The 22171-nt window shown below is 34.6% G+C and overlaps 1 long non-coding RNA gene across 1 annotated transcript in view; it reads left to right on the top strand.

Annotated features, from left to right (window-relative positions):
* LOC139045604 (uncharacterized) overlaps positions 1 to 19505 on the top strand; it is a 47374-nt gene extending 27869 nt beyond the window's left edge. Inside the window, exon 3 of the long non-coding RNA XR_011504302.1 lies at positions 19291 to 19505. This is a non-coding gene — a long non-coding RNA (uncharacterized lncRNA). The remainder of the gene's footprint in view (positions 1 to 19290) is intronic.
* The last annotated feature ends 2666 nt before the right edge of the window (positions 19506 to 22171 follow it).

Raw genomic sequence — 22171 nt, 5'->3', positions numbered from 1 at the left:
CTGGTAACCACTAATCTGTTCTCTTTGTCCATGTGTTTAACTTCCACCTATGAGTGGAGTCATACAGAGTTCGTCTTTCTCTATCTGGCTTATTTCACTTAAAATAATACCCTCGAGGTCCATCCATGTTGTTGTGAATGGGACAATTTTATCCTTTGTTATGGCTGAGTAGTATTCCATTGTGTATATATATACATATATATATATATATATATATGTATATATATACACCATATCTTCTTTATCCAATCATCAGTCGATGGGCGTTTAGGTTGCTTCCACTTCTTGGCTATTGTGAATAATGCGGCAATGAACATAGGGGTACATGAGTTTCTTTGAACTGCTCATTTCAAGTTTTTTGGATAGATACCCAGTAGTGGGATGGCTGGGTCATATGGTATTTCTATTTTTAATTTCTTGGGAAAGCTCCATACTGTTTTCCATAGTGGCTGCACCGGTTTGCATTCCCACCAGCAGTGTATGAGGGTTCCCTTTTCTCCACATGCTCTCCAACATTTGTTATTTTTTGTCTTGGTTATTTTAGCCATTGTAATGGGTTTAAGGTGATATCTTAGTGTAGTTTTGATTTGCATTTCCCCGATGATCAGTGATGATGAGCATCTTTTCATGTGCCTGTTGGCCATCTGTATACCTTCTTTGGAGAAGTCTGTTCATATCCTCTGCTCATTTTTTTGATCGAATTGTTTGATTTTTTGTTGAGTAAGTTCTTTTCAAGGGTTTATTCTAAAGAAATCATTAATCAGATACGCTGATGTGTATTTATGTACAGAAATTTTCATCGGAGTTTTTTTATAGTGTCCAATACTGGAAATGATCTAATTGCTCAATAATAAGAAAATGAATGAATAAATATTAAAATATCTATATAATATATTTTGAAACAACTAAAACAGTACTTTCAAAATATTTAACAATAGGGGAAAACGTCCATGTTTTAATTAGCAGTCAAAACAACAACTTTATATAACTGGAATGATATCCTAAGGTACACAAATCATATGTACACAGCTTGATGGATTTTCACAAATAAGCCATACTAATGAACCCAGCATTGAGATAAACAGATAAATACCATCCTGACCTCTGATATAGCTTAGGTTTCACTGATTTGAACATAACACAAATAGATTCATACAGTATATACAGTTCTTTGGCTGCTTTGATTTGACATAAGAATGTTAGATTTAGCTCTTGCTTACAGTGGTAGTTATTTTACTTTATTTTCTCTATAGTCTTCTATTGAATATACTGCCCAAGGCCCATTCTACCTTTGATGGACATTGGGCTTGTTTCCAGTTTGGGGCTATTACAAGCAATGCTGAAATTGCTGGGTCATAGTGTACGTATACATATTTTCATCTATAATAGATAATGCCAAACTGTCTTGCTATAGGATTAAACCGCTTAATAGCCCCATAAACAATGTATGAGTATCTTCATTGTTTCAAATCTTTGAGGATATGTATTGCAATATGGTTTTAATTTGCTTTCTCTAATGATTAACCATTAATGATCAATATGATTAATGATTAATAGACTAATTTTATACGTAGTATAAACCTACCTTGATTATGATGCCTTGTTATTTTTAATATATTCTGATAAAGGTCTGTTACAGTTTTTTATTTTATTTTTTAGGATATTTTGCATCTATGTCTCTCTCTGCTAGACACCAGCCTGTAATTTTCCTTTTAGCTTTCAGTATCAAATTATTTTGGTCACATGAAATAATTTGGGGGATGTTTCCTCTTTTTCTATTATCTGGAAGAATTTATGTAAGATTGATGTATGTTTTCCTTAAATGTTCAGAAGAATTTACCGGTGAGGTCATATTTTCTTGGAGTTTTCATTAGGGGAAAGTTTAATTTACTAATTAAATTCCATTAATAGATATGAGATTATTCAATTTTTCAATTTCTTCTTGTTTCATTTTATTAAGTTGTGTTACTTGTGGAGTTTACCAATTTCATCTAAATTCCTACATTTGTGAGCATAAAGTTATTCATAATACATTCTTATATTTTAATGGATTCAGGATCTGTAAATTTTTCATATTGATTATATTTAATTTTCTTAATTTATTTTTCTTAATTAAGCTCCTCAAAGGTTTTTAACATTTTATTAGTTTTTTATGCCAACTTTTGATGTTGTGGATATTGCATAGTTATGCTAATTTATTGTATTAATTTCTGCTCTTTATATCTGCATTTCTTATTTCTTTGCTGATTTTGCTGGTTTTTTTTTTTTTTTAATTTTCTGTGTCTTAAAAATTCATTCACCTTATGGTATATGTTCTTTTCTTTTGTGCGTGTGTAGCTCTTAAATTTTAAGAAATTAGTAAATTAATTCTAGCGTTTTTCTTTATGGATATAATGTCACATAATGTCTAGAGATCCCTATTTCATATAGCATCCATGGGATCTGTATTCTATTGAATCATATTGGTGTTTTCATTCTACCTTCCTTATTCTTCTCCATCATTTAACTTTAGTAAATAATGTTTTCCTTTTTAATGTTTACTTCTGTAGCACTTGGCATTAGTACCCTCATGTTTCTTGATTTAAATGTGATCCTATTTCCTCCCAGCTGCTAGTGATGAGATAATGAACAAACTTAAATTATGTCTGACATTCTTTCTCCCTTCTCCTTCCTGGTTTGTTAGTTGTATCATTTTACATTATCAAGGAACACAATGCTTGAATTCCATTTTGCTGCCTAAACTCTTAATTTGCTGAAGCTCACTTTTTAAAACAGCTTCTTACTACCAGCATTCCTGCAGCATTTCCAATGGTCATCTCTCCTGAATGACTGAAGTTCTAGCACTTTCCTCAAGCATGCTAAGAAATCACGGCAACAATATTCTCTAAGTTCCGTACATTCAAAATTTTAAGCCTGGTTAAATATAAAATCCTTAACTCAAACTTTCTTTCCTCATATTGACCAAGAGAGCCTTCACAGTCCCCTCAGCTTGACTGAACTTTAGCCCCATCTCTTCCTAAGTATAGGCTTCTGACCTGCATTTTTTTTTTTAAAGAATATTCACTTTAAAAGACTTTGTTTGTAATTTGTTCTCTGCCCCTCTAAGATGTAAAATTTCTCCTGGCCTCTTGCCAATTTTACAACCCAGGAATGTCTTTCTCCTGGACCTGGGAGCCACCCTTTGAAATGCAATCATCCAGAAGCATAGAGCCCTGATCTCCTGGTCTCTGTTGGAAGGTAGGAGCTTAACTTCAATAAGTGCCAATTAGCAAGCCAGCTGGCCTACTTCCTCACGTTCACCATCTTCCTCCCCGAGGTCCCCCAGTCCTTCTCCGATAACTCACCCGGTGCTTAAAGACTCTTCCACCTTTTGCTTCAGGGGAGTTGGGTTCAATCTCTCTTCCCTATGGCGACAGCATTGAATGAAATCTTGCCAGTGTAACTATGTCTGGTGCAATTTTTCTTTGACAACAGATCTTGCAAGTGTTGTTCCACTCTCTCTGTTACGGTATTTTTTCTCTGCAGAAATCTAAGGTCAACTTGACTATTCTTCCTTGGAAAGTTCTTGAAGTTTGACTTAGCTGTCTTAATATTAAATCCCAATAGCCTTACCAAGACACGTCTCTTGAGCCCTCACAATTCAGTATTGTCTGTGAAAGGGTAAATCTTTTCAGTATATAAATTCGAAATCTTTTATTTTAGAAAAGTTATCTTAATGCACGGTTTAAATGTTTGTTTGGTTTCATTTGTTTTGATTGCTATCATTGTTATCGCCAATCATATCTAAATTTGATTTTGTCATTCTGTCTCCTTTTGGCATCTTGATTTCTGTTTCATTTCGTTCAATTTTTCCCATTTTTATAGTTTTGTCTTTTATGATCTTCGTGGTAGCCCCCTAAAACTTTTTATACATCTATGTGTCAGTTTTGTTTTCCCTTCTATTTCACTTTCTGTCAGCTCACAGTTCAGTGTCTTCTATTTTCTCATCACATTTACCCTGATTTCTTGCATGTTTTGCTTGGTAGTCTTCTTTCAAAGACATTTCTTCTTTATTTAAATAAATTTTGTGCCAAAATGTCTCATCATAATTTCATCTATTCTATTTTACCATTTTAGTTAATTCTATAAGTGATAAACTGTATAGGAATATGTACAAAAATTTAAAGTTTTTATCAGCCCAGGCCCTTGTTTGAAGCATCATTAATTCCTTATGGCTACATTAGGCAGAAATGGATTGATTTGAATGATATTAGCTAGCTAATAGGAAGACTAGAGAACAGAGCTCAGGAAATAGGCAGAAATCAAAGGAAGCTTTACGGCCAGACACAGTCACTGTCGTACCACAGAACTCATTTATCCACACTGGTGCTAATTCTGCAAATAGAAACTGGGGCCACCATTGTCCTAGATGCCACTGGATACCAGACTCCACCATCAGCTGGCAGAAAGAACTGTAGTCTATTCCTATTTCTTGTTCCTATTCAATGTTTCTGGCAAAAAATATATAATTAGTTGAACATTGACTACCTGCTTGCCCCAGTTGCCAGATTATAGGGAGAGCAAACATCTGGCTTTTTGGATTCCATGAAGATCATATATTGTGAGAATCTCTAATTATTTGATGGGACTTCAGATTCTGGGTAGTCAAGTGGTGTTGGTAAATAATGATTTAAAAAGTTATCTACTAGAATGATAAAATTGTGATATAAAATGCCAAACTACTATATATATATATATAATATAGAAAACCCTAAAGAATCCACCAAAAAACTATTAGAAATAATTAATAAATAAATTAATAAATAAGTAAAGTTGCAGGCTACAAAATCAAAGTACAGAAATCAGTTGCATTTCTATACCCTAATAACAAACTAGCAGAAAGAGAAATCAAGGATACATTCCCATTTATAATCTCAACAAAAAGAACAAAATACCTAGGAATAAATTTAACCAAAGAGGTGAAAGACCTATACACTAAAAACTATAACACATAATTGAAAGAAATTGAAGAAGACATAAAGAAATGTAAAGATATTCCGTGCTCATGGATTAGAAGAATAAACATGGTTAAAATGTCCATGTTACCTAAAGCAATCTACAGATGCAACGCAATCCCAATTAGAATCACAATGACATTTTTCACAGAAATAGAAAAAGAAGGCTAAAATTTATATGGAATAACAAATGATCTCGAATAGCCAAAACAATCCTGAGGAAAAAGAACAAAACTGGAGGTATCATACTCCCTGAATTCAAAATATACTGCAAAGCCATAGTAATCAAAACAGCATGGTACTGGCAGAAAAACAGACACACAGATCAATGGAACAGAATTGAGAGCCAAGAAATAAACCCACACATCTATAGTTAGTTAATCTTTGACAAAGGAGCCAAGAACATACAATGCAGAAATAAATGGTGTTGGGAAAACTGGACAGCCACATGCAAAAAAATGAAAGTAGACCATTGTGTTACGTCACACACAAAAATTAACTCAAAATTGGCTAAAGACTTGAATATAAGACCTGAAACCATAAAACTTCTAGAAGAAAACATAGACAGTACACTCTTTGATGTTGATCTTAGCAGTATCTTTTTGAATACCATGTCTCCTCTGGCAAGGGAAACAAAAGAAAAAATCAACAAATGGGACTACATCAGACTATAAAATCTTCTGCAAGGCAAAGGAAACCACCAACAAAATGAAAAGACAACCTAATACGTGGGAGAAAATACTTGCAAATTATATATCTGACAAGGGGTTAATCTCCAAAATATGTAAAGAACCCATACAACTCAACAGCAAAGAAGCAAACAACCCATCAAAAAGTGGGCAGATGATATGAACAGACATTTTTCCAAGAAGATATACAGATGGCCAGCAGGCACATGAAAAGAGGTTCAACATCACTAATTATTAGGGAAATGCAAACCAAAACTACACCTCACATCCCTCAAAAAGGCTCCTATTAAAAAGACAAGAAATAGCAAGTGTTCAGTAGGATGTGGAGAAAAGGGAACCCTCATGCACTGCTGGTGGGAATGCAGACTAGTGTAGCCACTATGGAAAACAGTATGGAGCTTTCTCAAAAAATTACAAACAGAAATACTATATGATCCTGCTATTCCGCTTCTGGGTATTTATCCAAAGAGCACGAAAATGCTACTTCGAAGAGATATGTGCACCTCTATGTTCATTGCAGCATTATTCACAAAAGCTAAGACTTGGAAGCAACCTAAGTGCCCATCAGTGGATGAATGGATAAAGAAGATGTGGTGTATATATACTATGGAGTACTACTCAGCCATAAAAAAGACAAAATCATGTCATTTGCTACAACATGGATGGACCCTGAGGGTATTATGCTAAGTGAAATAAGTCAGACAGAGAAAGACAAATACCATGTGATTTCACTCATATCTGGAAGATAAACAAATGCATAGATAAGGAGAACAGATTGGTGGTTACCAGGGGGAAAATGGGTGGGGTGGGGAAGGGGTAAAGGGATGATGGTGGTGGTGATGAATGGAAACTAGACTTTTGGTGGTAAACACAATGCAGTCTATACAGAAGCTGAAACATAATAATGTACACCTGAAATTTGCACAATATTATAAACCAGTGTGACCTCAATAAATAATTAAAAATAAATAATATTGGGAAAACTGATATCAACTTGGAAAAATAAGAATTTAGATTAATGTTTCAGAAAACTAATTCTGTGTAGATGTGAAAATAAAATTCCAGATGAATTAAATATATCATTGTCTAAAATAATCAGAAGTGATAGAGAAGAATGCACCTTTGTAATCGCTATGGACTGAATTGTCTCCCTCAAGTTCATATGTTGAAGCCCAAATCCTCCAATATGAATGTATTTGGAGACAGGGCTTTTAGAAGGTAACTAAGAATTATAAGAGCTCAGAACGGTGCGATTTTAATAAGATAGGACTGACAGCCTTATAAGAAGAGGAAGAGAGAAAGATATCTCTCTCTCTCTCCATGCACGTGCATTGAAGAAAGGCCATGTAAGGACACAGCTGGAAGGTGGTTGTCTGCAAGCCAGGAGGAGAGTTCTCACCAGAATGAGACCATGCTGGCGCTCTGATCTCAGACTTCCAGCCTCCAGAACTGTGAGAAAATAAATCTCTGTTGTTTAACCACCAGGCTGTGATATTTTGTTATGACAGCCTGAGCCAACTAATGTGGTAATCTTAAATTGAAGAAGGTCTTCCAAGCATGCTATAAGAAGTGGAAATCAAGAATTAAGAAGTTTCGTAAATTTGATCATATGGAATTTTAAAACTTCCCTATCATGCAAACCACCATATCCCAGGTAAAAAGAGATACAGCAGACTTGGGCAAAATATGATTTGTTTGCTATATATGTAAAATAATCAACAGCAATAATACGAAGAGCTTCTAAAGTAAAGAAGAAAAAGATAGTTCAGTATAAAAATGGACAATTGATATAAACAAAATTTGCAGAATTAAAAATGACTAATAAATAGAAGACAAACTGCTCAACCTCATTAGTGATCAAAGCAATGCATAAAAATAATAATAAAATGCTTTTTCCTTATCAAATTGCAATAAATGAGTTGAGTGACAGTATCTAGTGTTGGCCAGAATGCAACAAAATAGCATTCTCATCTTCACAGACTGGCTGTCTATAAGTTGGTGTAGTGCTTTGGAAAGGCAATTAGCAGTGTCTACTACAATTTAAAAAATGCATCTCACCGAGCCAGCAATGCTCCTGTTCATATTATATAATAAAGGTGCCCTTACTGTGAACAAACATATATTCACTGAAGCATTGTTTGTAACAGTAAAAATTAAAAAAAAAAAATCCCTAAATGTCCATCAAAGGAGACAGACTTAGATAAATTAGGATACATCCCTACATGAGGTACATTGCAAGGGTAAAAATAATTTTGTCCTTGTATTTATGAGGAGAAGTTTTGATAGGAACTGTTAAGTGTAAAAATAATTCACAAATACACATCGAGTATGATGACATTTAGAAATAGTTTAGAGTCTATATGTGTATGCATATATATGTATGTGTGTACATACACATATGAAAGGAAACAGGGACAGAAAGATAAATGCCAAACTTTTAGCAGTGTTTACCCTAGAGAAAGGAATAGTATAAAAGGAATCTTTTCACTTTTTTGCTTTATGTTTCTCAGCTTTATTACAATGAATACTAATGTAATTTAAAACAAATAGAATGAGTACTTATTCTGGAAAAGTCATGGCAAAAATGAAAACTGTTGGCACCATTATAAAAGAATTCTCTTTTGGAAACAATAATTGATATTGTAGGAACCATAAACTTATTCACAACTTGTTATAAAGATAATTGGTTTTATGAATTCTCTTGGGTTACTTTACTTCTACTGAACAATTGATATTAAAACTCCGTTTTTTCAATGAAAACAACTTACGCTCAAACAGCGACTCCAGCGGTAAGTCTGTCAGTGCAGTTGGACACAGGCACATTCCTGTAATACCTCTTCATTTGTCCTTTCCTTTTCAGCTACTGTTGCTTAGTCCAGACCCTCATTGCTTGCCAAGTTGATTTGAAGGGACTCCTAGATGTCCTTTCTTTTTACAGGCTCTTTTCCTTCAAATTTGTTCTTCTTGTTGCCATGAGTGTTGTCTTTTTGAAACATAAATCTTATTTATCACTTTTTTATTCAAAATCCTTCAGTGGTCCCCATATGTTTGGAAATTTAAATTCCTTAACATAGCATTTGTGTCTCTTTGTCATGTGGTCCTTTCATCCTCTCTCTCTTTGGTCTCTACAGTCTGTCAAGAGAGAACTTTAGCTGGAGCGGAAGATGTAGAGGAGGTCAGCCCAACTGGGGCTTTTTGGTAGAGGTTCGTAGCCAGAGCCAATCTGTCTTTCAGCAGGGTGGGAGCTGGGGGATGGAGAATGCGTGACCTTACTGCCCTCTATTCTTTCAAAGCCGTGCCTCCCATTGGCAGATCCAGCTGGAAACTAGAGGGCAAGGAGACTGGTTGAGGCAATCTGTAAGGTAGCCCAAAGGTAGTTCTGGGGCACAGAGCAGGGTAGGGAAAGGAGGTAAATAGATGTGGAGCAGTACAAGAAGAAGAACCACCCACAGCACCATATACCCCAATGGTCTTAACCAACCCTGCCTTCTAGCTTTTTTCTCTTCTGGGAATGCTCTTCACAAATCCACACCTACATCTGACTGACTGTCTTTCAGCTGAACTCAACCAGTCTCTTAAATTGTTAATATCAGGTCTAGGACTCCAATAAGAATTACAGTTCCAGGCTTTGGTGTATTTTCCCTATTTCTTTATACCTGGGATAAATGAATCCATTACAGCACTGGAAAGACATGTAGTTGGCAAGTGAAAAACCTGGAATTCGTGTCTTGAGGATGATGGAACAGGAGAAACTTGTGGAATGTTATCAGGCACCTCAAAATTAAAATCAAAATAACCAACTTTTCCATGTTGTCAAACTCTAAATTTGCAGGTAATTTTGCAATTCTTAAAGACAACAGGAAGATTGCTAAGGATCACATTTAAAGTCCTCATGCATCTGTGATACATTTAAAAAATATTCTATGGAAGGAAAAAAGAGAGTTTTTCTCAAATAAGTTCTCTAGAAAGCTTGGGTGTTTACGTTTAGCTCCTGGCCTGGACTGTGTTGTTATTCTTGTAGGTTTCCCTCCTGCTGATGATGCATTTGTGCTTAGAATGTTAGCAGGTTTCCCCTTGATTTTAAGAGGAGGACCCCACGTCTAAAAATAGACTGTCTTTATACGTAAATACTGAAGTAACAGTTCTGGGAATAAGGTAGACACTTCAGAGTCTCTTAAGATTTTTTATATTCCATTACTTTATTTCCTAAGAATACTATGGAAACTCTGCCAATACCCTTTGGTAAGAAGCTAATTAATGTTGAATGAGCATAGTCAATTGAAATATTGTTGTGTAAGCAAATAGAACAATGCCAGGCTACATGGTTTATTATACAGCATACGTACCAATTAAACTTTCATGTGATATAGTGCATGCAGATTTTCTAGGATAAACAGCAATGTTTTAGAAACTAAAGTCTTCATATAGTATGCTAGTAAACCCTGAGACAGAAAATCAATAGAGTATTCAAGACAAGCAAGAGAGTTTCAGAGAAGGACAAAGTATTACCCTTAAATGTGAATGCATTTGCATTTATAAATTTAATTTAAGTCAATTTGTGTCTAATCTCCTTGTAATTATATCCTGGTATTTATAAATCATAAACATATTTTTAAAACCCTTTTATTGACATTTTAATGATCCAAATTTAATTTAGAGTAGCCTTTATTATACTCTTAGTGAGATAATACCAATACAAACATGATGACCACAACTTATTCAAACTACAGGCTAAGTATCAGGGATGAAAACTGCTTGTAAGGTTTTGAGCTCCCTGGATACACCCTTTCATGTTTGGTTTTCCAAAGGCATTCTTTCAATTCTTTTCTCCTTGAGATATAATTCACATACCATAACATTTATGTCTTTTTATGTTGTGCCACCATTCCCACTATTTAATTGCAGAACATTTTCATCATCCCTAAAAGAAAGCCCATACCCATTAGCAGTCACTCCCCATTACCCTTCCCGCCAAACCCTCACAACCACTAATGAATATGCTGTCTCTATGAATTTGCCAATTCTGGACATTTTCTATAAATGGAATCATATAATATGTGTTTGGCCTTTTGTGTTTGGCTTTTTCAACTTAGCATAATGCATCTAAGGTCATCCATGTTGTAGCATGAATCACGACTTTATTTCTTTTTATGGTTGGATAATATTCCACTGTATGGATATATCACATTTTGTTTGTCCATTCATCAGTTGATGGACATTTGGGTTGTTTGTACTTTCTGGCTATTATGAATAACGCTACAATGAACATTTGTGTACACGTTTTTATGTGGACACATGCTTTCAATTCTCTTGGATATAGATCTAGGAGTGGAATTACTGGGTCACGTGGTAATTCTATGACTTTTGTGGGATTCTCAAAGAATTTCCCATAGCCCTGCATCCTTTTCCATTCCCACCAGCAAGGTATGAGGGTTCCAACTTCTCCCACCCTTGTCAACACTAGTTATTGTCTGTCTTTTTTGATTATATCAATCCTATTGTTCATTTTTAAATAAAAAATCCATTTAATCCATTAGAATATCCTTTTCCATAATGAGGTTAACTATCCTAGATAACTTTTAGTGATTAAAGTTTTTATCTCAACTATTGTTTTCATCATTTTGAGCAATGGAAATAGTATCGTGCTATATTTATATTTGGATTATTACATTCATTAATTTAGCTAGCTACTACATTCATTAAAAGATGAAATGATACCTAATTGCATATCACACATGGAAAAGCCATCATTCTTAAAGGACTGTAGAATTCCAAAGCCTAGGTATTAATTCTGGGTTTGCAATTGGCTGTCTGTGTGATCTTTGGCAAGTTAAATAAATTCTTTTTTTAATTTTTGATATCTGTGAAGTGGAGAAACTACCATACACTTGAAACGAAATTGTGGAAGTCTCATAAATATATTGGTTTGCTAATGATGCAGCAACAAATTAACACAAATTTGGTGGTTAAACAATACAAATTTATTATCTTATAGTTCTAAAGGTGAATATTCTGTCATGAGTCTCACTGAGCTAAAATCAAAGTGCTGGCAGAGCTCCACTCCTTTCTGTAGGTCTACTTCCTTGCTTTTTCAAGTTTTTAAAGGCTGCCCGCATTTCTTGATTCATGGCCTCCTCCCTCCACCTTCAAAGCCAAAGGCAGGTAGAGTCCTTCTCATGCTTTCGTCTCTCTGCCTCTCTGACTGGCCAGAAAAGATTCTCCACATGTAAAGATGCAGGATTAGAATGGACCCATCCAGATAGTCCAGGATAATCTCCCCACCTCAAGGTCTTTAATTTAAGCATCCCTGCAAAATCCCTTTCCATGTAAGGTAAGAGATTCACAGGTTCTAGGGGTTAAGAGGTAGATGTCTTTGAGGGATCATTATTTTGCTGATCACTAGATAATTTACGTCTTATGACAAGTACAGATCTGGTACACAAGTAATGCTGGATAAATATTAATTTTCCCTTTTATTGTTTAGGCATTACATGATAAAATGGCAATGGACTACACTTCAGCTGTGCCAGGAGATGGATGACCAAAACTGGACAGCTATACATAAAGACCGAAAATACAAACAATATTATTCATCCAGAATAATCTCTGTTAGTACATATTAGTACAGACATGTAACGTTCTACTTGCAAGATGTGCATCTTTGCATTAAGCAGTTAAAGTATATTCACCACCAGTCACAATCCTCTCGTCTTTCCTGTGGTCTGGTAGCCAAGAGATCTCAGTGCCATTTGTGCAGATTTTGTTTTTGCGATCTGATCATCACAGTCTTTTACCTAAAACCAAAGAGACACCAAAGATACGTTGATAGAGGAAGAGAATATTGCCACTGTTCTAATACGTGGACTGTTGGCTCTGTGCTTTGTGATGAATAGCATTTTTCCTTCATTTATTCACATTAATATCGATAACTTCTGGGTCTCTAATGCTTGATGTGTACCCATAGCTTTCCTTTGAAATGGGAATAGTGGTCACAATAGTGTTTAGGGAGCAAAGACATTACCCACATACTTGCTAAATTCCCACTTATGAAGTATGAAGTCATTTCCAATTTCTAATTTCTCTCTTGCATCTCTGCTACACGGACACACACACACACGCATGCGCGCGCTCACACACACACACACACACACACACACACACATCAATACTTTCTTCCAAATACCTGGTACAATGGGAAGAATTTCACTCCTTGACGACTCTTGGGATTGAAAGAAGATTGGGTAGCATTAATGTCATAAATGTTAATTATCTTAAAAACAGCAACCACTACCACCACCACAGTAAGTAGCCCTCTGTTAATAAAGTCCAACACTCAACAGAAAAATGAAAGGCTGTCTGATTGGTGGAGACGAGAGCCAAAGCAAATCACTTTATTAATAACACTGGAAATGTCAATGCCTACCTTAGGATTATCTTTTCTCTCCTGTAACCACAGTCACTTTTTGCCTAAGGGAATTAATTCTGAAATTAGGACTGGCCATTTTATATCACTTCTTGTTTCTTTGATCAAAGAAAGCAATTACAGACTTTTTGAACTAAAAATAATTCTTGATTTTTATTTTAACAATTCTTGCCCTAGATAAGCTAAGACTTTAATGTCACTAAATTTTCAGTAAAATAATTGCATAGTCAAAATGGCTACCAAAGAAATATTGCTTTCCCTGTTTGTGAACTTCTCCTCAATGTCTTAAAAGCTTTGTCAATATTTGCCAGTTTCAAAATATATTCTGGTAGAAATTCAGCCAGTGGTATTTTAAGACAATCCTAATTATGGACCATTTAAATGCCAGTGATCAAAACCCAGGAAGGGAAAGTTGGTATTAAATGATGATATGGCACATTTATAGCACACCTTTTCCTGAGAAGATCAACACAGATAAGCACAATGTAGAAGCATCTGTTTAAGAATCTAGTAGGAGTTGGGCACATAGACTCTGACCTTGCAACATGGGGCTAAGGAGGAGAGCTGTCTGTTTACTTTTCACACTCGACAGTGCAAGATATAGACTGTTTCATGTAGTGGGAAAAAAGTATGGAGCCAGGAGTGAATTGATATGGTGGAATACACAGTGTCAGTTCAAGTAGTGTTTGCCTTTGAAATTGTTGTTGCTGTTGACCTCTTCTGCCCTTTGTTGTCAATCTCTACACTAAATTGAAGGTTTGCTCCCTTAAGAAATGAAAGTTATAATTCATGATTCATGTAAGTTAGGAAAAGATTTTCACCAAATGCTGAGTTACTGAAATATTGAAGTAAAGAGATCTAAATCAATAAAGGGGAAAAAATAAAAATAAATAACAGTGATAAATAAATAATAAAATAAAACTTTAAATATATTTGGCAATGCCACATTTTGCTGTAGGAGTCAAGCCAAAGGTATGTTGATACAGAGCTTAGAAGGGAGGTATGTGCTCCAGTGCCCACTACTTTTTCAGTTGGTTGTGTACAACCTAGATTTAATAAGGGATATGGGTAAAATAAGAGAAAAAGAAACAAGTAAAAACTGCTACACCTTCAGTACCAGCACAAACTACCATTCATATTTTGGCATATTTACTTTGTCTATTTCTCTGCAAATCATTATATTTAGTTTGTAAATTTTTATTTTGATATGATTTCAAATTTACAGAATATTTGCAAGAAGAGTACGATAAATTCCCTGATACTTTTAACCCAGATTTAGCAACTGTTAAATTTTGCCTCATTTGCTATATCAGCTTCTCCCTCTTCGCACCCATGGATGCACATGCAGGCTTGCATGCATACCCACACACTACCTATTTATGCACAAATATTTGTAACCACATACATATGTACACATTTTTTTTCTGAATCATCTGAGAGTCAATTAGAGGCATGATATCTTTACCCTTAGATACCTATAAAAATCAACAACTTGAGAATTGTTACACTACATTATCTAGTCCACAGTACATATTTAAATTTTGCCAGTTGTCCCAGTAGTGTATTTTATAGTTTTTTTCCTCCAGTACAGCGTCGTATCTAGATCACATGTTGCACTTACTGATAATGTCTAGTCTCCGTTAATCTGAAAAGGATACTCAGTCTTCCTGTCTTTCTTGACCTTTTTTAAGAGAACACGTAATAATAATAATAATAATAATAATGATAATAACAATAACAATTTTCTAGACTGTCCTGACATTTCCGTGTTCCTGGTGTTTCCACATGGTTTAATTTGGGTTATGCATTTTTTTTGCAAGAATACCCCACAAATTATCCTGTGACCTTCTCACTTCTCATACTAGGAGGCACATGTCAGTTTGTTCCAACATCGATAACATGAACTTTGGTCACGTGGTTAGGTAGTATGTGCAAGGATTTTCCACTAAAGTATTTTTCCATTTATAATAAATCTGTGGTTTGTGGGTAGGCACTTTCAGACTATGTAAATATGCTATTCCTCATCAGACTTTCACCCATTAATTTCAGCAAAGAGTGAAAATTTCGAACCCTATTCTTTCGTCTATATTTATTAGTTGGTATTCTGTTGATAGAGATTTCTAATCTCCCCTGTTTATTATTGATTCATTCATTTATATATATTCACACAGATTCATGGATTCCTATTTTATTTAAAGTTCGAATTCATTATTATTATATTATTTTTATTATTCTTTTTTTGCTCAGGTTGTCCCAGATTTTGCCAGTGGGGAATCTTTACAATCTTTTTGATTCATTTCCATGATTTATTGAGCATTTCTTTAATTTATAGTGAAAATGTTCCAGACCCATGTTGAACTTTCTCTGCCCCAGACTTGGTATTAGTATTTACTTCCATGAGTCCTGGTTCCTATTATTAGAGAATGGCATTTATAAACTGAGGTCTGGGTGCCAAGTCTATTCACTTTTGCTGGTGTGTCATTTACTCTAGGCCTATGCAGCAGACTGAGCTGGAAAATATATGCACAAGTACACACACACACACACACACACTTATACATATACAGACATCTTTGCTATTCCTCTATTTATCTACCAATAAATGAGTTCATACTAATTCTAATGCAACATCGCAGGGAACGTTCTAGTTTTTTCCCTTTCCATATTTGTAACTCCCTTCTCCAATAGTGAGAAAATTGGCTTGCGTTATCATTAATATATGTACATATATTTATTTGTTCAAAGCTACAATACAGAGAAAGTTGTTTCAAGGTTGTTGAGGGTTATTTTTATTAACAGTTAGAAATTAATAAAAGTAAGTTATTTGTGAGTATGTGTATATATATATATATACCATAACAGTCACCCTTTTAAAGTGTACACTTCAGTGGTTTTTAGTATATTCACTAAATTGTGTAACCGTCATCACTATCTAATCCCAGAACATTTTCATCAACCTCCTTCAAAAAAAATTCCATACTCATTAGCTGTCATTATCCGTCTCCTGGCCCCTGGAAACATTAATCTACTTTCTGTTTCTGTGTATTTGCCTATTTGACACCGCATATAAAAGGTGCCATATAATATGTGCTCTTTTGTATCTGGCTTCTTTCCCTTAGTATAATATTTTCAAGGTTAATCCGTGTTGCTGCGTGAATTAGTACTGCATTTCATTTTGTGGCTAACATTCCATTGTATGGATATACCACTATTTGTTTATTCTTTTATTAGTTGGTGTGCATTTGGGTTGTTTCCACTCTTTTGGCTATTTTGAATAACGCTACTACAAGCTTTTGTTTACAAGTTTTTGTGCGTACATATGTTCTCAATATTTCTTACATCTATATACCTACAAGTGGAATTGCTCTATCATAGGGTAACTCCATGTTTAACTTTTTGTAGAACTTCCAAACAGTTTTCCAAAGTGACTACACCATTTTATATTCCCATCAGTAGTGAATAAGGTTTCTAATTTCTTCACATCCTCATCATTGCTTGTTAGCGTCTGTCTTTTTCATTGTAGACATGCTAGTAAGTGTGAAGTGATGTCTCACGGTTTTAACTTGCATTTTCTAATGACTAATAATGTTCAGCATCTTTTCACATGCTTTTTGACAATCTTTATATACTCTTTGGAGAAACGTCTATTCATATCTCTTGTCTACTTTTAGATTATTTTGTCTTTTTTACTGTTGAGTTGTGTTTTTAAAAATATATTCTTAATACTAGATATATTACTTGTGTATCTTTTCTCCCATTCTGTATGCTGTCCTTTCACTTTATTGATAGTATCCTTTGAAGCACAACAATTTTTAATTTTGGAGAAGTCCAATTTATCTATTTTTATTTTGTTGCTTGTGATTTGGGGGTAGTATTTAAGAAAGCATTACCTAATTCAAGGTCACAAATATTTATACCTGTTTTCTTTTGAGTTTTGGCTTTTATATTTAGGTCTTTGGTCCATTTTGAGCTAATTTTTGTATATCATGTGAACTTCTTTCTTTTGCGTCTCTATATCCATTTCTTTCAGCACTACTGTTGAAAAAACTATTCCCTCCACAGTAAGTGATCTTGGATGTGATCACAGATGTATAGTTTTATTTCTGAATTCTCAACTCTATTCCATTGTTCTATATGTATAGCCTTATGTCAGTACCACAGGGTCTTGATTACTGTAGTATTGTAGTAAGTTTTGAAATCAAGAAGTGTGGGTTCTCCAACTTTGTTCTTTTTCAAGATTTTTTGACTACTGTGGTTCTCTTTAGTTTCCATATAAATTTTAGGGTCAGTTTGTCATTTTATGTAAAAATCCAGCTGGGATTTTTATATGGATTGCAGAGAACTGTAGATCAATTTGAGGAGTGTTGCCATCTTAACAATATTAAGTGTTCTAATGCATCAACACGGGATCTCTTTCCATTTATTTTGGTGGTGTTAGTTTCTTTCAACAATGTTTTATAGTTTTCAGTGTACAAGTCTTGCACTCCTGTTGTTAAAACAACTTCTAGGTATTTTATTATTTTTTATACTATTGTAAATAAAATAGAATTAGTTATTTTCTTAATTTCCTTTTCAGAATGTTCATTGCTAGTGTATAGAAATGCACTTGATTTTTGTATATTGAGCTTGTATATTGTAACTATGCTGAAATCTTTATCAGTTCTAACAGTTCTTTTGTGGATTTCTTAGGATTTTCTACATACATGATCATGTCATCTACTTAGAGAGAGTTTTGTTTCTTCCTTTCCAATATAAGTTTCTTTTATTTATTTACTTTGCCTAATTGCTATTGCCAGCACCTTCAGTACACTGGTAAGTAGACGTGGTAAAAGTGAACATCCTTACCTTATTCTTGATCTTCCTAGGAGAAAACTTTCAGTCTTTCACCAACAGGTATGATGTTAGCTGGGGATTTGTTTTTAGATGTATTGAGGAAATTCCCTTCTATTCTACAAGACTCTTAAATAACAATCCATCATTGCCTTGCATGTATTACAGAAGAAAAAGCACTAACCTAAGGAGAAAATTAAAGTACAAACTCAGCTTCTTGAGAGGAATAGAGTAACAGATGAGGCAAGCAATCCCCTAGGGGCACCTCCTATTACTGCAGAAAGAATGAAAAATAAGACAGAATGCTATTCATTTCTTTGCAAATGCAGAGGCTTCTTGAAGAGCACATGGTAGAGAAAATGGGATCTAGCTAGGGTACAAGTTTAAGCAGCATCCCAAGCAGCTCCTATAAAGCAATCTGATGAGAGTGAGTTTTCTAGTTGAACAAAAATATATAAAGACAAGAGACAAGCCTTCCTTGGGGGCAGGTTTCACGGGCTGAAGTAATTCCATAGTAGATGTCATTACTGTGAAACAGGAATGACAAACCTACTCATTAGAGACAAGAGTAGCTCTGAGGGAGCAAATTTCTGGATAATTTACGAAGATAGCAATGTCTCGAATACTATTTCCAGAAATAGGAAATGGATGCCTGTGGGGATGCAGATATGATGAATACATAGTGCTAGACTGCCCTGAGAAATTTGGAATTCCTCCCACAAGCGGAATAGCTATAGTGCTAGTTGGCCATTTTCTTAATGGTTAAATCTAGAGGATAAATGGAACAAAGAGATTGGGAATGGTCAGTGGGAGGCATACTTCTTCCCCACACCTGATGTTTCCTTCCAGGTGGAGGAAGTTCCCCTAGGATGAAACTCCTGGGGAGTTCCTCCTGGGCTCCCTCCACTCCCACATTTAACCATCTGAGAGATGGAGCAATTCACTGAATGGTGAATTTTGAACTAGGGAACTAGCATGTATATTTATTTGTTCCCCGGGAGCAGCCTTGTCCATATAATATGCATTCTGCCCTGCTCCTTCATGCTGTGGGTATTTTAGAGACAATTTCTGCCTTGTATATTGCCCTGTACTGATTCAGTGATGGTCACGGTCATCTAATTCTGAGAATCAGTATTTGGAGCCCATTCCTTAAAGATATAAGACATTCTTCACATTTTCATCACCATTGCCTGCTTCTTTTTTCTCAATTGGTTCAGTACTTTTGTAGAGACGAGAGTTTATTATTGGACCACCTCAAAGCCTGTTTTCACTCATTAACATCCCAATACTGCTCTCTGAGGCCTAGGTTACTGTGGTGTCTCTAACCCCATCTCATTTACTTTGTATTTTTCAGAGATCACGCCCAGGATCCTTACCGCATTATTTTTTAAAGTGGCTATGTATTTCTGTTAATGATACAAAGATCCTTCATCGTCGTGACGGTTTGGGCGCCGCGCGGAAGTCTGCAGTGTGCTCTGATGGAAACTGCAACTCCCACCTGCTTTATCTTGTTGTTAGGCTTCCTGTGAAGAACCAATATTTTAACATTAAAAAAAAAATCTGTTTCTTATTTATGCCACAATTATTACATTTCCAGGGTTTTCATTTCATTTATATACTATCCTAAGCTACAAAACATGCTTATATGGGGCCTTTATTCAATACACTAAAATCTTTCCTTGCACTATACAATTTAGATCTAATCATATTCATACATTTAAAATTTTAATTGCAGCCATTTATCAGTGTAGCTATTTCTCTCAAATTTCTGACGTTTTTCCTTATTCTCTGCCTATGTCTCTGCTCTCACTTATTAATTCTTTTTTTAAAATGGGGAAATGGCAGTGGTAGACAGAGGCATATGAAGAAAGGGTTCACTTTTGCTTTTTTCTCAGTTTTCTGGACTATCCTCTTAGACAGCTGAATGTGTTTTCGGGACAGTCCATCAGTGTATGATATTGACAAAATACCATTGTGTGTAAAGCAAGATACACAAGGTATTCAGCAAAGCAAAAAGTGAGAATATTTTTAGTTTTGAGAGAGATTTAAAAACTTCCTAAGGCCCCAAAAGTCAATTTACAGGAAGGGGCAAGCTCATCCATGTAGACTAAATAGGGAAAATAATTTTGGAAAGCAATTTAGAGACATATATTAAGATCTTTAAAATATGTACATACTTTGGTCATTTCTGGGACATTATTCTAAATAAAACACTTAATTTTTTTGAAAAACTTTATGCACAAATATTTTTATAATAATGTTATTTTTAATAGTAAAAAATGTAAAACAACTGTTTAACTATGATAATGGTAAAATAAACCTTGATATAAACATAATAGAGTTATTAAATTATGTTAAAAAGTCCATTTTAATATGCAGGATACATTAGCCATAGTAATAAGAGGAAATTGTACACTCACTAGGAAGACAATAATATAAAACAAAGAAAATCCAAATCTATGAAATAGAGAAATACATAGAAGGAAATAAGGCAAAATATTTATAGCGGCTGTCTTAGACTGAGTGAATAAATATAATATTTTCCTGGAATATTTTCTTTTTTAATTGCAATTAAATGGCTGTTTTAAACTCTGATGTAATAGCATTCATAATGAAAACAAACTTTATTTAAAAATTAATATACAAATAGTGGTAAATACACAGATTTCAAAATGACTATAAATGTGATTTCTTGGATTGAGTTAATCCATGAAGCCTCTCAGCAGAGTTGAGTTTAACTTAAAATTTGGAGGTGGAGAGAGATGCAGAGGGCTAAAAATTAAAAAAAGGAGGCAGTGGATAGTCTAAGTTCGTTTGGTGCTTGTTTAATAGCTGTTGCTGATCGGGGCATGAAGGGGGTGGTGTGGATTGGCTAACTTCATTCTTCCATGCGGATTTTTTAAAAACCGCCTCAGCAATCTTGCTAGTCATAATTACTAGTCTTTATTTGCCTTTGTAAAATCTTGTTTATAGCCTTTACATATGTTTTTTCTTTTGTTTTGTATATCCTATCTTTTCTGTTAAATTCATTTTTCTCTTGAGGATTTGATTAGTCAGCCTCTTAGAGAAAGACACGAAATATTAAATAGGGGCATCTTGAGATCCAAAAGGGGGTGGTTTACATTTACAAAAATTATTTTTCCTACCATATACGGAGGTGAGAATAATGATTCTTAAGTACTACAACTTTAAAGCACTATCCAATACAAATAATACAATAGTGTATGAAGTATCAAAGAAAGGACCCTATAGTCTCACCCTTCAGAGGTAATCTTTACATGATATGGTAATCTATATTATAAAGTCTGTAGATATGCACATGCATATATGATGCATCTCGATATAATGTAAGGCATCCATGTTATTACAGCATGCATACTTTTCTCGAAAACATTTTTTATTAAATATTTTATGGTTTTCTTTTCCATGTCAAAGTAAATAGAGCATCTTCACCCTTCTTAAAAATTATATTGTGTTCTATTGTGAAAATGAACCATAATTAGCTTCTTTAATTTTCTATTGATGATCATTTAGATCACTTGTAAATTGTGGCTTTTTCTGTACTATAAACAATCTTGCAATCACTATTCTGGTATGTATACCTGATTACATTTTCAAAGCATGAGCATTAGATAAAATTGGGAGATAGTTTTATAGATTTAAGCTTGCCTACACAAGTAAAGAATAGGTAATATATCAAATGACAGTGGAGCCAGGGCAATACGAATTATTCTATCTTTAGACTTGCCCTTTCAGGAATTCGATCATAAGAGAATAGTCCAATCAGAAAACTAAGAAATATCTTGGTGATCATCAATCAAGAGAATAATGGTAATGAGTATGGTGATAATTTTTATTAAAACGCTTATGATGTGCCAGTCAGTGAGTTAAACCATCTTACATAATTCCTCCAAGAACTCTATTAGGAAGATGATATTATGCCCATTCTGTGAATGAAGAAATTAAGGGAAACTAATTAGACCTGGGTCACATAGTGGAATCCATTTTCAGAGCGAGAATTCAGTTTCATTATGCATATAATGCCTCTAAGAAGCATAACAATGTAGGTAGAAAGAGTATTGAATAGAAATACCTGCACCCCAGGTCCTTGTTGAACTCAGTCCCTAGCTACTGAAAGGATTTTGGTCATAACCATAATGAGTGACATTGTGTGAAATGAGAAAACTCAAGGCATTGAGTCCAGAATATACAGCTTCTTCACCTCAGCAAACACC

This window comes from Equus asinus, chromosome 6, assembly GCF_041296235.1.
Source record: "Equus asinus isolate D_3611 breed Donkey chromosome 6, EquAss-T2T_v2, whole genome shotgun sequence".
Lineage (NCBI taxonomy): Eukaryota > Metazoa > Chordata > Mammalia > Perissodactyla > Equidae > Equus > Equus asinus.
The sequence above is the reverse complement of the archived record's forward strand: the minus strand, read 5'-3'. Positions and strand labels throughout refer to the sequence as shown.